The sequence below is a fragment of the Pieris brassicae genome, chromosome 10 (genome assembly GCF_905147105.1).
Source record: "Pieris brassicae chromosome 10, ilPieBrab1.1, whole genome shotgun sequence".
NCBI classification, from domain to species: Eukaryota; Metazoa; Arthropoda; class Insecta; order Lepidoptera; family Pieridae; genus Pieris; species Pieris brassicae.
In genome coordinates this window covers 5,348,680-5,366,805 of record NC_059674.1, presented here as the reverse complement: position 1 = coordinate 5,366,805, position 18,126 = coordinate 5,348,680, and the positions used below count along the sequence as shown (strand labels likewise).

The window sequence follows — 18,126 nt, the reverse complement described above, 5'->3', positions numbered from 1 at the left end:
TTGCTAATATTTTGTAAATAAATAAATATGATATGAATTGGTTCCTTATCTTTATCCTATACAGAAAAACATCTAAGCGTACGACCAACCTGGTTCCAGAAGATAAACTATGATATATACAGAAATTGTATTCGTTTATACAGCAAACTCCCACGGGAAATTAAGGAATTATCGCTTAAAAAATCGTAAGCTCTCGTAAAACGTAAATTAATCAATAAACCTAACATTGCTTCGATGCGAAGTGGAATATATATTACGTTGGGATTTTTGCCCATGTTCAAAACTTAAAAAGAGTCGCGGAGAGATTTTGCCCGCTATACGCCTTTGACTTGCGAACTGGTAGAAAATGTAAATTTAGAATCAATTTAATACCTTTTCTGTTGACGTTCATAAGTGTACTTATTTACCTATACGAATAAAGTTATTTTGAGTTTGCGTATACCATATAAGTTGTGTTGGCTAAATTAAGGACCTCAAAATATATATTTTAATATTATATAATAATATAATCTCGTTTGGTTCAACCGAGGGGTCTTTCCTGTGAGATACAACCTCCAACGATTCCAAGTTAGAGTGTACTCCCTAAAAGGCCAGCAATGCACCCACTAAAATTGGGTCCATGGTCTGCGATGACTGTACTTTATGGGCCTTCCGTAGATTCGTTTGCGCTCCTATTATATAAAAGAACTTGCATACTCGTAAATTGTTGGCTTCGGTAACGCTATTGGAATACGGCGCAGTTTCGGGTAGTTATTTATAACTCGTTACTATGTTGGTAAGTGTTTTGAAGGTTGAGATTTAAGAGAACAGCACAATAAAATAGGTAAGGTCACATAAATCACGTTACGAATATATAAAGTACTTTTCTTCATTGAAGCTTATTTTATTATGCCTTACAGCTAAAAAATCACATTTCCTGAAATTGATTGTAAATGTCTACAACTTGTTTCTGTATGTTATAGCTACGGGTTTACATAAAACTATATGGCCCATTCCATTTAGGAAATCACAATTAATTACAGTTGAGGTTTTCCCGGCTGTGCACCGATGGTCTTTCTTTGAAGTGCTCATTTAACATTCGCTCGAACGGTGAAGGAAAACAACGTGAGAAAACCGGCTTGACTTAGACCCAAAAAGTCGATGGAGTGCGTTAGGCACAGAAGGCTGACCTCCTACTTGCCTATTATATTCACAAATGAATCAGAAATTTGAAGGCCAGACCTAAAAAAGGTTGTAGCGTCATCGGTTATTGTGGTTCAATAAATGTAATATTTACGCAAGACATAACAATACGGTAACATACATTTTAAAAATAACAAATACTTTTTTATTTTTGTTAATGAAAGCAAATGGCTGCGGTGTGAAACGCGGTATTTGAATTTTATGACGCAATAAAATATATTTCAATGTTTGTGTAATATTGGTAATTTATAGTCCAAACATTGCTTCAATGCGAAGTGGAATATATATTACGTATATATATACGTAAGTGTTCATAAGAAAAGCTAAAAACCTTCGATTGCATTTAGCTGTTAATAGCTGTACTATATTTACACAAAATAAGGTCACACGTGTTAAGACAACACAACAAAACACCATCTCAAATGTTTTTTCCTTGTCAGCCTTCTCACTATGCCCTAGGTTAACTTGAATAACCTCGACAATCAGGTGGTGGTGCTTTCGTTCGTGAAGTCCAGCAATCTTTTTAATTGTTCTGGCAACATCTCCATTAATGAACCGATAGAGGTATCACGAATATGGAGTATTGTCTAGTCCCCTGATCAGTTTTTAACTATATTTCTGTGTAAGGAGATTTTTTTTAATAGAACAGGGGGTAAACGTGCAGGAGGCTCATCTGATGTTAAGGGATACTCCCATTTGTATACGAGTATGTTGCCGGCCTTTTAAATTTGGTACGCTCTTTTGTTGAAGTTGCGAGGCGGCGTGAACAAATCCTCTGTAACGCGTAAACCGCGGTACCTTGGAATGTCCCAATTGGTACCACGGATAGAACAGGTATGGAGTATCAGTCGAGGAGGATATCTGAGTCTCGGTAAGAAAGAAAACTAAGAATAAGGCGGGATGTAGCAGTCTCATGCTCATCGCTGTAAAGCATCATTAAAATAAAGAGATATTTCATTCTATTACTTATTATTATATTATATTACAAAGATGTCAAAAATTAACCTTAAAATACAGAAGAAAACATTTTAGTTTTATTTATTGAAGTGAAACTTCTTTTCTGGCGTTGGAAAAATATTTACTGTCAGATTTTCGATTACGTGATTTATAAAATTATTTCCTTGTGAAAACGTTCATCAGAAATTATCGTTAGTGGAATTCAGATCACGCCACCTACGTGGTCAAAGTTTTTGTTTATTTGAAGTGAAACTACTTTATCGGCGTTGGAAAAAAATTACCGTCACATTTTTCCGTTACGCGCCATCTTTTTCTTGTCCCTACCACGGTTGATTAGAAAAGATGATAGTAATTTTTCTATAACAATTAATACGATTCTGTAATAATCTTAGTAGTAAGGTAAACTGAAATATTTTATTCATATTTATGATAATAAAAACATTTTGTTATACTTTATATAATTTAACTTTATTCAACCAATTTCTGTAACGTTGCATACAGTAAGATAATTTTTCGAAAAATAAGCTCCGAGAAGTTTCACTTCTTACGTGTGTACACGAGTACAACACGCACAAATTTTTTTAAAATTATAAATCTTCATGTTGGTATTACAATAATAATAATTTGGCCTAAAAATGAATTTTGATTTCGTACTAATATATCGTTATCTAATAAGCATTACCTCAATTCGTAGAGTGGAATGCAGGGTCAACATTTATCGGGCTTATAAAAGAAGCAATAAAGAATTATTTGCTACGCTTAATGGAATCCTAGACGATCTGCCGGTGCCTTTACGACTGTTTTCCCGTCGCGACGAGCGTTACGTACACAAAGTAGTGTACACCTTTAATGTAATATAATGTAAGTATGTGTATAGTAGGTATATTTAATATATATTTATTTCAAACACAAATAATATTTACTATATTCTTAATAATTGATAAATGAAAAGTTAAAGTTTGGTCCATACAATATTTGTAATTTCATAGAAATGAGTAATAAACAAAAATAGCCTATGTCCTTTAAAGAGACCTTATTTTTCAAAATCCATGCTCCCGTACGTCAAAACTGTCACTTACAATTTTGAGAAACAAGAGCCATGACGATGTTGCGACTGTAAGCCTAAGGAACTGTTGTAAGGTAGTGGTCGTCCATTATACACGAGTCTTTACCCCTCTTTGTCATGACTGTGAGGGATATTAATGACTAAAATGATTAATTATGTACGCAGTGAATTGCGTTATTGGCAAGCTATAGTTAGTCAGTTTTTACCTATTTTCATACTCATTATTTTCATTACTAATCAGTGTATGTTAATATAAATGTTTTAATAACAATTTTATACCAATATCTGCGCATTTCATTCGAAAATTGTAAACATGTTTTGGACCCAATTCTTGTGAAAGGGACTCCAAAACGTAAGTCAGAAGCAGAAAGCTACCCATAACAGAAAATTTCTAAAGAATTCTAGCTGTGGACTTATACAGGGTGGTAGATACTAGAGGATTTTTGATACAAAGAAGTTCATTGTGAGTCAAAAACAGATTTTCCGAGAACAAGATTTAGGGAAATGTGGGGCTGGATTTATGACTGGTGGCCTGTTATAATAAGAATATTGCTCTACCTTCTAAATGACCACGACACTGATTATTTTGTGACACTGAATACGCCTTATTAAAGTTATAAAAGATATTGTTACAATGGTTACTATTCCATTTATATATCCTTGTTTCCATAACATCGTTTGATGGATGTTAGCAAAAGGATGCAAATCTCCGAATATAATTTGTCCCATTCGGTGTCGAGACCATTGGTCCAAGGGGTAATAGCGCTGTAAGGCTTTTTAAAGGTTAGTCGACATCACAGCAGACCGAAGAGCTGACAGCTGCCTCGGACAAAGAATTAGTCTGGCTATTCACAGGGGGAACTCTGCCAGTATCTTCGGATTCTTGCCTAAAGGGACTCCTATATACTTTAGTTATTATACTTTTCGTTACATTAATTTATGTTAGCAGTATTATTTTATTTAGAATATTCTTAGTTAAAATTTGGACGTACAAAAGCTGTAAATAAATAAATATTTATCATCTAATGAATGTTTCCATTGAAAAGGGAAAATCAATACTATTCTTTCATATTAACCTCGCTCATAAACCACACTAAAATAAAGTACCGAGTATATTAAGGTCGCGACTTTTCAAATTTTAAGAAATTCTATATTTAGACGGATGTCGTGAGGTGAACGTTTGGCCGACATGTCTTAAATATCAAAGAACATTTATAAATACTTAAAATAATGTTTTCCTTAACAAAAATAACCTTGTGTCATTGTACGACAGTGTCTTGTACCAAATGCGGCTTGCTGCTGGCCTGCCTGCTTGCTTGTAAACATGCTAAAATCAATAAGGGAATAAAACAAATTTACAAATTTCTTTTCTAAAAATAAATAAATCAGTATCACTACAAACTGTTTCATGATCATTTGTTAATCTAATAGGCAAGTACTAACTACACGCCGTGGACTTGGGTCTAAGGCAAACCGGTTTCCTCACTATGTTTTCCCTCACTGTTCGAGTTATTGTTAAATACGAACATAGAAAGTCCATTGGTGTACAGCCGGGGATCGAACCTAAGACTTCATGGTTGAAAGTCGCACACTGAAGCCATTAGCCCAACACTAGCAATACCGGAGCCAAAAGGGTTCGTGAGGTGGTGATGTTGAGTCCTCTGTGTGAGTGATTTTTAAAGTTTTATTTAGCTTGTCCTGTTTGAGTCAAATCTAGTATTTGAAATGTATCCCTTCCTGTTGTTGGATTAGTCTCAAATTTTGTACCTATCTTTAGCTCTGATGACAATATAATTTAAGAATCGGTATCATTGTAATTCCAAGATGCCCGTTACAAAAGAGCGAATTTCGTATTAATTATTAACTTCAAAATTGTATTATTTCTATGTGCGCATTATTTATACAATGAACTGTGAGGACACCGGAAAGTTCACTGGTATTCGATGACATGTGTCAGGCACAGAAAGCATCTACTTCTCTAATATCGATTATCAAAAGAATGAAAGAAGGCATGTGAGAAAATAGTGAACGAATGAAAGAAAAAACGAATGCAATCATAGATCGTGACGGATTATTTTTATTAAAACTCTCGACATATCGTCTTATCATCCCATATTTTCCTGTAGATATATACTACAGCATTAGCTTCTAGATATTTATTTATACAAATATATATATATTGAAAGAAAACATTTTTTTAACCGGATTAAAGCTATTTGTATTATTATAACCAAAGACAAATATATATATTTTAATATATATTCTTTTCCTTTAGCTTTTATTTTATTTTAGCTATAGTGAGTTTTACACGTTATTTTGTATTTATTTCGTAATCCTATAGCTAACATAAATTATAAATAATAACAAACAGATACACCCAAAATACATAATACATTTAACAAGAAGTTTCACAAATTAAGAAAAGGAACAAACAAACAAAAATTATTCAATACATTTAACTACATGGTACCTAATTTGGCTGTGTTGTGAGATAGTGTAAAAGTGAGGTAACTACGTGAATGTGTGTGGGAACGTGGGATATGCTCATGATGCAGTGGATTTTGCGCTATGGATATTTTTAATACAACTTTTAACCATATTCCACGATAGCTTAAACAGGTCAATTCTTATTCTGTTTTGTTATTCTGTACTTTACCCTCTGTAGGCGTTTCTTATTGTTCCATATTAGGGTTGCCTGAAAGAAATCGCTTGTTAGCGATAAGGCAGCCCGTTGCCTAATTATTTTATCCTGCTTTTTATATGTTTGTATTTGTATAAGGTAACGAAGTGTGAATAAATACTATACACGTTTAAGGTAACAACATTTACAATCATGAAAGGGTGCGTCGAAACGATTAATCAAAGGCATTTCAATCATCCTAGGTGTGGCGCTAATATGCTCCCATGCCAAAGTCAATAGCCCACGAAATTCACTCGCATTCCATTTGCCAGGTTAAACATCATTGGAATCTATATATGTAACATGATATATATATAACGAGTGCTTTTTAGGAGTACTTTAATATTACTTTATATCTACTTAATGATATAAGTTCGGTGCTGGTGTGATGTTCGTATAAATTAAACTCTTTGTTTGAAGCTGGGTGTCAATAAAACATGATATAACTAACATAAAATTATGGGTTATGACGCTATCAAAAAACTAACATGGCTTTTTCAAGGTTCTTAAATCTTCAATATAAGTGTAATCGACTTTTTGGACATTATCGAAAACTAGAATGTGATATTATAATTTATGAGTGTAAGAAAAACTAAAGGGCTCATTTTGAGTTGAAGTGCTCGATAATTGCTAACATTTTGTTTGCGCTTCATAATGTTAATATTATATATATATATAGTTAATTAGAGTTACACATTACTCGAGCCTTTCTATCTTTTGTAAGAGTTTTGCGAAATATTATCTAATGTGACATTATAATTTTAATACTGTGTTTAATCGAATGGTAACTGAATATATGTATAATCTACTATTAGCTATCGTTTATATTAACTGTGGGATTGGAATTATATTTACAAAAAAAAGAGATTTTATTATAATAATAATATTTAGACATGTGTTTGTCGGGGCGGTGTAATAGTTGCCGCTTTAAGCATTAACGGATCGGGATGCCGTTAAACCTTGTGGATGTGGCGTTAGGACGCCAACTTCATCCATTGGGATATGGAAGTGAACTCCAGGTTGTGGTGGAGATCGACGTTCCTCACGTAGAAGGGCGAGCTTGTAGCCAGAGGGGGTACAATGCGTGAAGACTAGCGTAGACCTATCTGGTCGGATGCCATAGTCGTATACAGGCCTTGTATATCCTATCCATATACCTTATGTATTGTATGTACCCTTTTATTCTGGAATAAGTAGAGGCGAGCCCTAGTGGCAAAGATCGAGAAGTTGTCTATTTCTTTGTTAGCGCGTCTCAGGGGCTGACGTCATCGCACTCATTGCAGACGCAGTTTAGAGGTGTTGCTATATTTTAAATAATTTTTAAAGTAATTAGTTAGGTATACTCGTATGTAGTAGCTTTCCAAATCCTCGCAACCGACTCGCGTATACAAAGTACAAATTTTATCACCCAAACAACGATCGTTGTTATATGTATTAAGGCATATGATCTCTATTATGCGCCTAGAGGGGTGGAAATGATGAGGGTCTTATTTTACGTGTGATAAAACCCTAATAAGAACGAGATAACATTTTTTCCTCGTTATATTACAGAAATTTTGAATATAAATAGTAAGCTGCTCTGTTTTTATGAGTAAGAAACCAAAAAGTTTTCTTATATTTAAAGAAACCAACATCTATTAATATTGTCTTTTAACAACGTGTGATTCATCTCCACATTTTTAAATTTAAAATTACAAAATTCCTATAAGTATTATACATTTTTCTCTATCTATTGATTGAGAGAAGAATAGGATTGAGGTTGTAAGTTCGATCCCCATGTGCACCAATAGACTTTCTCTCTATGCGCGCATTTTCGCTCCAACGGTGAAGGAAAACATCGCTAAGACACTGGCTTACCTTAGGCTCCAGAAGTCGACGGCGTGTGTAAGCACAGAAGGGCGATCTACTTGCCTATTTGATTGACAAATGATCATGAAACAGAAACAGACATCTGAGGCCCAGACCTAAAAAAGGTTGTAGCGCCGTTGATTTAACTATATTGTTTTGAAGATATTAGACTATATTTGGAACTTGGTGAAGCGTGTATAAGTATGTTTTCATCGACGTTGGCGATTTTTATACTTCAGAATGGACATCAATTGATTACAGGTATATAGGTTTCTGATTAGAGTCCTTATCATAACGCATACAACGATTTTTGGGCTTCAATTAAAGAATTGAATAAATGATATCATTTACGACGTTGCCGCTTGAATTACTGAATCATTTTGAAAGATTGGCCACTTCGCCCGGCGTCAGTTTGTAGGAAGGATTTTAAAACCGGCAAACTAAACACATCAATCTATTAGGTAAACATCTCTTATCTTGTTACAGATTTTGACATTTAACGTCAAAATTTGAACCGTCAGATTTTCCATAGCAGTGATATGTTGTTTTTCTGTAAATTGGCAATAGAGAAGAACAAAAATAACGGATGATACATTTATCAAATAATAATTAAATATCAATTTTACTGTCGCAGCCAACTATATTAGTTAGCCGTTGAATAAACAGCCTAGCCTCTTAACTAAACAGCGTCGTTTAACTAGCGGCCTCAAAGATATTCAGCCGTAGCGTTTATTACATTTAATTAACTGGCTGGCTAATGCTTACTTCATTCATACGATAGAGTGACTTTGTATCAGAATTAAAAGAGATAAAACATCTGACATTGAAAATATTTCTTCCAAAATTAAATTGCTTGAGTCAGTCACAGCTAAATTCACATTATTATTGTCTACACTCGTGCTTTGCTGTACTTGTAATTTTTATTCAAATTAAATACATCAAAGTTGTGGTTTGCCGACGCCATATTGACAGTTTGAAGAGTTTTGTTTCGATTTCAAGAGTGGCAGAAATTAGAACTAAATTTAAATTAACAGTAACAGGCTGGGCAACTAATAAAACGTCATCGAACCAAATCATTTGCCTAGCTATTTGATCAACTGGCTGAAATCTTTCCGGCCGCTAATTAAACGGCGCTGTTTAGTTAAGAGGCTAGGCTGTTGATTGAACGGCTAGTTAAACTAGTTGGCTGCGACATTACCTATTTTACAAGACTATCTGCTACATTGTAAAAGCTTTACGGAATACATTTGTAGAGTGATTCCTGGCAATGAGAAGATTTAAAGGTATCCCACACTGCGTGCCAAATAGTAGGAATTCCCGAGGGATCATTCATCTTAAATGTATGTCGGCCTCAGACAATAATAAAATTAACTCGAATGACCATTCTGAAGCGATAAAGTTCAAGATTGATCACCATTGTTTACATTCATTCCATCCATTCATTGTAATGACTAGACTTTCCGCAATTTGTCACTTGAATGTATAGTCAACACATTTTAAACTGAGTCTTCGGGCAATAAATGTCACTGACAGAAGCAATGTGAACGCAAAGCAACTTGTTATAAATGCTTAGCTACCTGCACACGCAATCTACAGTTTCTCTATGATTAAGTGGAAATAAATATTTAATCTTACAAATTAAAAACGTTTATTTTCAGATAGCATAAAATTATTCCTGTCGTTCCTGTGATCGTACCTACTCCGTTAAAATATATATTTATTATCATGGAATATAAGATACAGGTATTACTTATTCCATGTAATTAAATTTAAATCAGTAGATATCCCTTCGGCAAAGAAGACAGAGGATGTAGGCCGAGAGAAAAAGTCGGCGATAAAAAACTCTCGGTACTCTTTTAAAATAGCAAATCGTACAAAATGGCCAAGAACAAGTATATTAAAACAAATATCGCAAATTAATTAGAAGTAGCCTGTCTAGCACTTGTCCCAGGCGCTTTTATCAACTAGACAATCGTTAACTATATAGTAAGCCTTTAAGCTATCGATATGCACCTCTACAATTCTTACGCACATCACTACACCTCTCTATTAGACCTGTAAGTGCGAGCGAGACAGTCAAATATGATTTATGCCAAAGCCTCGGTTCATATTGCGTCAACTATAGTGGGAAAACAAAATTAAAATGCGATACACGATTTTTCTAGAAGATATGAGGAAAAACCGAAATTCGCGGCTTAAATTCATCTAAATTTTCTTACTATAAAATACTTGTCCTAAGGAATATTTTAGTAAACCTGGTACGGTGCTTCATGAACTAATTTACATTTTGAAAAATCATTTATCACTATAGAACTTTACAAATAGTTGTTTTTAATTCTGTTAAGTATAGGCTTTATAATACGAAATAACTTGTAACCCGCCAAAAACACTTACCTAGACAAGATGGCGTCGTATTAGCCAAGAATGTACATTTTGCTTTGCTTTCTTAGTTTACCTTACCTAAATCGTCGGAGTTACGCCCCGAGAGTATAGCCAGACGTAGGCACTCTCTTTGACTGTGAAATTGCATTCATGCTTTACATACATATTAACATTTTATAATTTCGCTCATATTCTATTGTTGTACGCGAGTGGTTAATATAGAATATAAATAAAAATTCTGTATTATTTAAAGTCAAAGTCAAAAATCATTTATTCATATAGGTAACGCAATGTACACTTGTGACCGTCAAAAAAAGAAATATACATTAAATATATATGAAATGCATCTAATTTTACATTTACTGTTCTCAAATCAAGGGCGTAGAACGGAAGAGAAGAACTGGCATTAAACTCTTCGCCACTCTTTTTAAAAAAGCACCCCGATAAGCCAGGAATCGTACAAGTACCATGCTTGTAAACATGTAAACAAACGTCAAGTTCTGCGTGTTTGTGTTGTTTTCAATTACACAAATACACATATACATTTAAATTAAAACAATCTCCGATAAAATTATACTCCAATAAAGTATTAGGATGAGACAGGCGCCGTTATTGTATTCAACTAATTTGATAACAAAATCATTTTTTTAAAGCTGTAAAACGCTTTTAAAGTTTTATACGGATAAAATCTTAATAACAGTTTATTTTCATACAGCCAAATAGCTTATTACTGATTTTGAATGCTTTTAATTTTTCCAAACTTCTTGACAGTGACACTTGACATTAATAGATGATTGATGTTTGTTCAGTGTCCATATTTATAAATAGTAACTAGCAATGTTCCGCTTTTTCACTCGCGTAGATACCGTGGAAAGTCTACTAAATCGGACTACAGACATATTTTTGTTATAATAAAAGTTTTATTTTAGTTAGTTTTTAATTACTCCCTTCCAGATTTTTAAATACACACTTACATTCATAATCTATTCAATAAACAGGTTTTAATTGCAACGAATATTTATCTAATACATTTAAATTTAGTAAATTTAAAAATACTCCACAGGTGTTGGAAAATTCTTGATTTCAAGTAGCGAAAGTTTGTTTTTGATCAGTCTAGGAATTTTTAGCTTGATTGTTCGAAATCCAAAACTTTCTTCTATAATATTAAAGAAGAGATTTATTTGTTAACTTCAGTGTCTTAAAACTTCTCTAATCACAATATTCGACGTAGTTTTGTTTTGTGGCAGGAAAATAACTTCATGTTTTGCTGTTCCGACTCGGGATAGGCCAACATACAATTGCCCATGGCTAAAACATTCTTTTTGTAGATACTGATACGTTCTTTATTACTTTACGTCATTTTTTGTTCTATCGTCAATAGTTTCCACAGCATTTCCTCTTTACAATGCAACTGCAAACAGTACAGTGTAAACCGCAAAGTGATAAAACGTTAAACGTTTAAAAAAACTAGCAAAAAAAGCCGTACAAGGGTTATAGTATTTTTTTTCGTAACAACACGTCTACGCACATACAATGCTTGGATTTGTTTCATTAATAATTGAAACCAAGGTCGGCTCTATATGCCTAACACGCAATTTTTTAGGTTGATGATAAGAAAGTTGTTCTTCATCGTAAAACGAAGTTAACTTAATGAAAAGTACGTTTAGGTAAGTTATGACCATAATATTGGTGGAGTACAAATAAAATACGTTTTATATCTGGTAATGTAAACAGTATATAGGTTACATCGGTACTAATGGAAATGGGCTGATTAATTGGGAGTGTCAGGGAGTCTGATTTATTGATAACCGTATTAAGTAACGCGTGAAGTTAATTGTGTTATTAACATCTGTTGTTTTAGATTATAGTACAGTCTTACTAATTAAAAAAAATCAAATTCATTTGTTCATACAGGTAACACAATGAACCAATGAATCACCAAGTTTTTTTGATTTACAGAATGTTTGTAAGGAGCTGCGCTGCAACCATTACGCCATTATCCACGTGACAAACCTAGGTAATTAAAATAAAATTAGAAACAACGGTTTTACAACAATTTACTTTTCTTGATAGATAAGAGCATCGCTGTCATCGTTGTATTGCCGGTAAATAAAAATTTACCATTATACGGGGAATAATTCATTAAAGTCATGCAGGCTGACTTAATTTTGATTTTCTTATTTGGTGATCACGTTAACAGCAATTATTTACTTTTTATACATATTACCCACACATTGTCTATACTTGAAATCGAAATGCATTTTGCGAGGATTCTTACAAAAATGAAAACGTTTATGTTTTATTATTTTTGAGAGCTTTGCTTATTTTTGCTGGTAAGAGCGGGGGGGGGGGGATAAATTGCAGTAAATCTGCTTACGTAATACTTGAATGGACCCAAAGGTAGAGAAACTACACGCACGAAAACATTTATAAAGACATCAAAAGGACACAAAGGGACAAATTAAAAACAAAAAATGCACATAAACATATTAAATCTTCATATTATTGTTGATTATTAAAGAAGAGGATACATTATTATACAATAAAGGAGGATAAGGATGGACGCAGGAGTCGGAAACGGAACATCTAGTAATTGTAAGGAATTCAGAAATTAGATGCGGTCGTACTGGGAACATGAAAAGAAAATATGGTCGAGGTCAACAATCTTCTCCACACTCACAAATATTACTATCAAAATTGAAAGTAGTTTTAAGTTTAGCAAGATCGACCTTGTTCTCCTTCCAACCAACGTTGATCTATATTAAACACCTGCATTGGTAACTCAAAAAAGAAGATTCATCACTTCTAGTTGTACGTATCGCCTTTCTGTTGCCCAAGGAATTCTGAGCATTCTTCCAGATAAATGCTGACACCAAATGATATTATAAAAATGTGTGCGTGTACTAGTGTACACACGTAACAAATGAAACTTCTTCACGACCTTATTTTTCAAAAAATTATCTACTATATGCAACTTTACAGAAATTGGTTAAATAAAGTTAAATTAGATAAAGTTAAGAACAGGCTTTTGTTATCATAGACATGAACACAAAAAAAATCATTTTACCATATTATTACTAAGATTATAACATTTATTTTAATAGAATTATTACTATCATTGTTATTGTTATCGTTATTATAGATTTTTATTATCAATGGCTTCGTAGTCAACCGTAACCGAAAAATGTGACGGTATTTATTTTTTTCCAACGCCGGTAAAGAAGTTTCACTTTAAAATATTAATACGACATTCTTCGGTTATAATTAGGTATTTATTAAAAAATCTAAGAACGTGCCACGCTTTAACATTGATTAATAGCTGTAAGAATCAGCCACACGAGAAATAAATTCTTGCGTAAAACAAATTTTGTATCATTTCGTGTTAAATTGAGATATATATATATATATATATATATATATATATATATATATATATTGAGATATAAGGACTTTGTAATGTCTTTTTCGGGTCGGGACGATCTCACCTTTCCCTTTTTTTATTAGAAAATCTAAGATAGGTAATGATCTAAAAGCGTTTGTTACTGATAAAAACGTTTTTACGGGCATCGTCAAACAGAGAAACTAAACATTTCTCAGTCAAAACATCAGCCGTAAATTTATTAAAAATGGTATCACAAACAGGTAAATGACAGATAAACGTAATGTTATATGGTTAAGTATGATTATAAATTTAACAATTAGAAGTTTGAAGTTGTTCGGTTAATGCATTTATTTCGAGGTAGATGTTTTTTAATGTTTGACCGGACGTCGCGTCGGTCGGGTCTGCTAGTTAATATAGGTAAAAGTTAGACATATGTAGAAATTAAAATCGTATATAAAAACCTCATAACATTTTAAAAGCTAATTAATAGAAACGTTTGGTCCCTGTGGCAGTGTACCTTTAGCGCTGGCAGCATTTTCTCGCTGTATTGAGATTATTATTCTTTGAGCGAGGAAAGCACTAGGCTCTGGAGTCACCGGTCTATCTAACAGGCGCCAACATTAATCTTCAATTAACTGACTAGTAGGCAACATCAAGTTTTACATCTTTTAACTTACTAATACTACTATAATAATAATAATTTATTGCAAGAATATCGTTCAAAAACGTGTAAGGTGGGACAATAGTAAGTTCGCATATTCTGCCACACACAATGGCGCGCAAATTTGCTTTTGAAGGAGTTTTAGATTTAACATTATTAGTCATATGAATTGATCAATTCTTATATTATTCGCATCATACACATCATATCATACGTTATTAAATTTAAATCAACTACAGTGTCTCACGCAAATAATCATTTATTAAATAATAGGTTTTCCAAAATTCGGTTTTTTTCATCAAGGCGATTTTTAAAGAAGTCCGAAGATCTTTTTATTAATTTGGTAAATTATTGTAAGCCTTAATTGCCATACAAAAGGTGTTTTAGAGTTCCAGGTTGATTTTTGGCACAGCCAATTTCTCCCCATGTCTTCTTATTTCGACTTTATCACGGATCGCTAACGTCTCGTCTAATCGTTTGAGCGATTTTTCGCAAGTTTACATTTTCGGGTTATTATATGACATTTACAAATAACGAGGCTTTCTCTTTGTAAAATAATTCAGTCAAAACTGGTTCAGAGGTCCAGAGATTACCTCGTATCACCTAGACGTCCGTCGTTCCACAACTGAGCGTTTGTTAAGGCAGTTTTTGGCTCGCACCACCACTGTGTGGAACTAGCTGCCCACTGACCTATTTCTGAAGCAATTCGACTTAGACAAAAAAAGAGCGTATCAATTCTTAAAAGGCTGGCCACGCACTCACGAGCCCACAGGCATTGATCATCCATGGGCGGTGGTATCACTTAACATCAGATGAGGTTCCTGCTCGTTCCTGATTCTGCTTGGTATTTCATAAAAATAAAAAACAATTTCACACACTACCTATTTATAATATTAGTATAGATTAACAGAACTCGTTTCGTAATTCCAGAGAATAAGTCGATATACTGTTCAATATCATTCAAAGTCTATAAACAGTACCGACTTCAGATGCTTTTGATAATATAAACATTTGTACATGCCAATAAATAGCTAAAATACATCCAACATAACGCAGCTAATAGAATACTATGTTATATCATTACATTATTAAAGCATCCAGTTGAAAGAGGAATGGGACAGGGGCCCAGATGGCAGGTTTTCGTATCACCTTGACGTCCGCCGTTCCACTACTGAGCCAAAGGCAGTTCATACCACGCACCAACACTATGTGGAACCAGCTGCCCACAAAAAGAGTGCCAATACTTAAAAGGCCGGCAATGCACTTGCGCGTACTCTGGCATTGAGAGAGTCCATAGGTGGTTTTTAGGACACTTCTTAAGGCGAACCACTTAATAGAACCAGCTGGCATTCCAGGTATTTCTGAACCATTACAACTTAGACGCGTTAAAAAGACGAGTGTGCACCTCCTGATATTGTAGTTATCCATGGGCAGCGGTTAACTTTAAGTGATTCGCATGCTGTGTCCTGTATCCTATACAAATAACATAAATATATGTTGTTAAATTACGTAGTATGATCATGTATTCAATCAACTTTTTCCGGATTTCGCAGGTAAATATAAATCTCTGGGTTGCATACATTATTCTTTTGTGTGACACAATGAGTTTTAAATTGCCCCGTTTTGGAATAGTATGTCAAAATGTTATTATTGGGATCGACTAATCACATCTGCTGAGGATCACACAGACGATAAAAGGAAACAGCCCTTGTACAACCGTATGATGTTCAGTGACAGGTGAAGATTTAGAGCGTAAGATGTAATTTCCAGAGGATTTGTCTTTTAATTATTATTATTTTAGTACTTATAGCTTGTTTACAAATTCATTCTATGTATTAAATAATAATAAATAAATCGTTTATTTGTAAAGAGAGTTTAGATCATAAAAATCCGCATAATCAGAAATATAAAAATAGATATGCAAATAACAATAAAAAATGTTTATTATGGAACATAAGATACAATTATCGCTTATTCCACGTCATTAAATTTGAATAGGTAGACATCCCTACTCAGCGGCAAAGAAGACAGAGGAGGTAGGCCTCTGGGATTTTATTAAAGAAGAGTATCCCTTTTCCCAATAAAGAAATACTAACTTTAGATACCGTAAAATACTCCATCTTTGCCACCAGGGAAAACTTTGCCCAAAATACAATTTCTAAGGAAATCATCTCCTGTCAAATGTCAAAAAAAGTATCAAACTTATGACAACATTGATAATATTAACAGAAAATAAAATATACATGTGGCAACATAGAATAACACGTGTGCTTTCAACTAGACTCGGTTACCTGTCGGCACAGGCTAAAGACGGGGTGTGTTTTTGCGGGCAAATTTCCGTGGATATTTGGAATTGGATTGTGCGTCATGGCGAAATCACCGATACGTTTAATGGATTGTTTGACATGTAAAACAATTTGATGAGTATTTTGATGATAGTTTCGTTGCTGTAACTCATGCTTTACCAAAGTTATGATAGCGGGCAAAGTTACTCAGTAATGTGCAGCAGTATCATTGTCAACATTGACCGCCGTCAAAAAACATCTAGGGTTGTCAATTTAGTTTCATTTTATATGGCTGCCAAAAAATGAGAGTAATGTTTTCAGAGTATATGTCTGTATGTTATATTTCACCGCTCATCCACATAATATATTATATATAAATAAAATAAATCAATATTATTATGTAGGTATGATGTATCGTGGGAATCCTTACATCATCTAAATTCTCTACAAAAAAGAGTGTAAAACACTTTGTAGGTAACGTTCGTTCGATTAATTGTGTAAATAATACAGTAATTTATTTACGAAAATTTAAGAATCTAAATGTGATACAGGAATGACCTTTTCATATCGAACAGTTGATGACATTTGCACCATAAAACGGTTACGACGTGGTCAAAAATTATTTCCCGTGGATTTTAGTAATTTTAACATACAATAAAAGTTTACTCGACGGAATTTGTGTAAATTTTAAAATAAATAAATCAAAATTCAGTAAATAATGACTGAATAATTTGATTAAGACTATATTTTAACAGTCATTTAACATAAAAATAAAATTAGTATGTTAAATGACTGAAGTGATATCTTAATGACTGTACTGTCCAAACAATACTTTTAATAATAACTGAGAAAAAAATTGAAAATGCTCATTTCACCAACTCATAAAATTGTTTTTTTTTTATTTACGTACGACACAAAAGGAAAGGTACGCCTTGAACTTTTGAGGTGTACACCTCTAAGTTTATGTTTTGTTATAAGCACTTGTTTAATTTATTTTCAGATTTTTTTAATGTTGGTTTTTTGTCTTTAAAAAAAATTACAACTGCAACTATTTATCAATAAGAATTTAAGTCTTTAATAAAAAGAATATATAGATTTATATATAAATATAGATTTTTTATTTATTATATCTTACTTTCCTCTACTTATGTAGGTATTTTCTTATTCACTCAAATATTACAACCCTAGCACATTTAAATCATTACAAACTGTTTGTATGGAGAAGTGAAAATATATCAGGGTAACATTGCCCCATTGTATAATATTACTATACAGTGACGGTACTATACCATCTGGGGCCCGTGGCAATTTCTTTTGATGGGGCCCTATCAGTAAAAGTCGTCACGTTGTATACAGTTTAATTTTAATAAACTTCGAGATCTTCAGCGTACACAATTACACGTTGTATATTTCCCACTAATGGCACAATAATAACTCCCCTCTTAGGCGAGAGGGAATGGTTTGTAGTTCCCACCCAAGCCCACAGCGAATTGCATTCATCCATAGATCATAATATCTCAATGCATTCATCATCCATTCGCTAGCTTTTCGGAGCGTGAGGAAACCTGCATTTACAATGAAATAAAAATAATATTTTTTTGAGCTCGCGGCCTCTTGGGCAGGGGCCCTCTTGGGTCTGGGGCCCGTGGCATTTTGCCAGTCCTGCCACCCTATTGTTACGCC

At 33.5% G+C, this 18,126-nt stretch overlaps 1 long non-coding RNA gene across 1 annotated transcript; it reads left to right on the top strand.

Moving 5' to 3' along the window:
- Positions 1-11,706: 11,706 nt before the first annotated feature.
- Positions 11,707-15,776, top strand: LOC123714801. Its single transcript, XR_006754362.1, has 3 exons — positions 11,707-11,782; positions 12,075-12,132; positions 15,712-15,776. It is a non-coding gene; the product is annotated as an uncharacterized LOC123714801 (long non-coding RNA).
- The last annotated feature ends 2,350 nt before the right edge of the window (positions 15,777-18,126 follow it).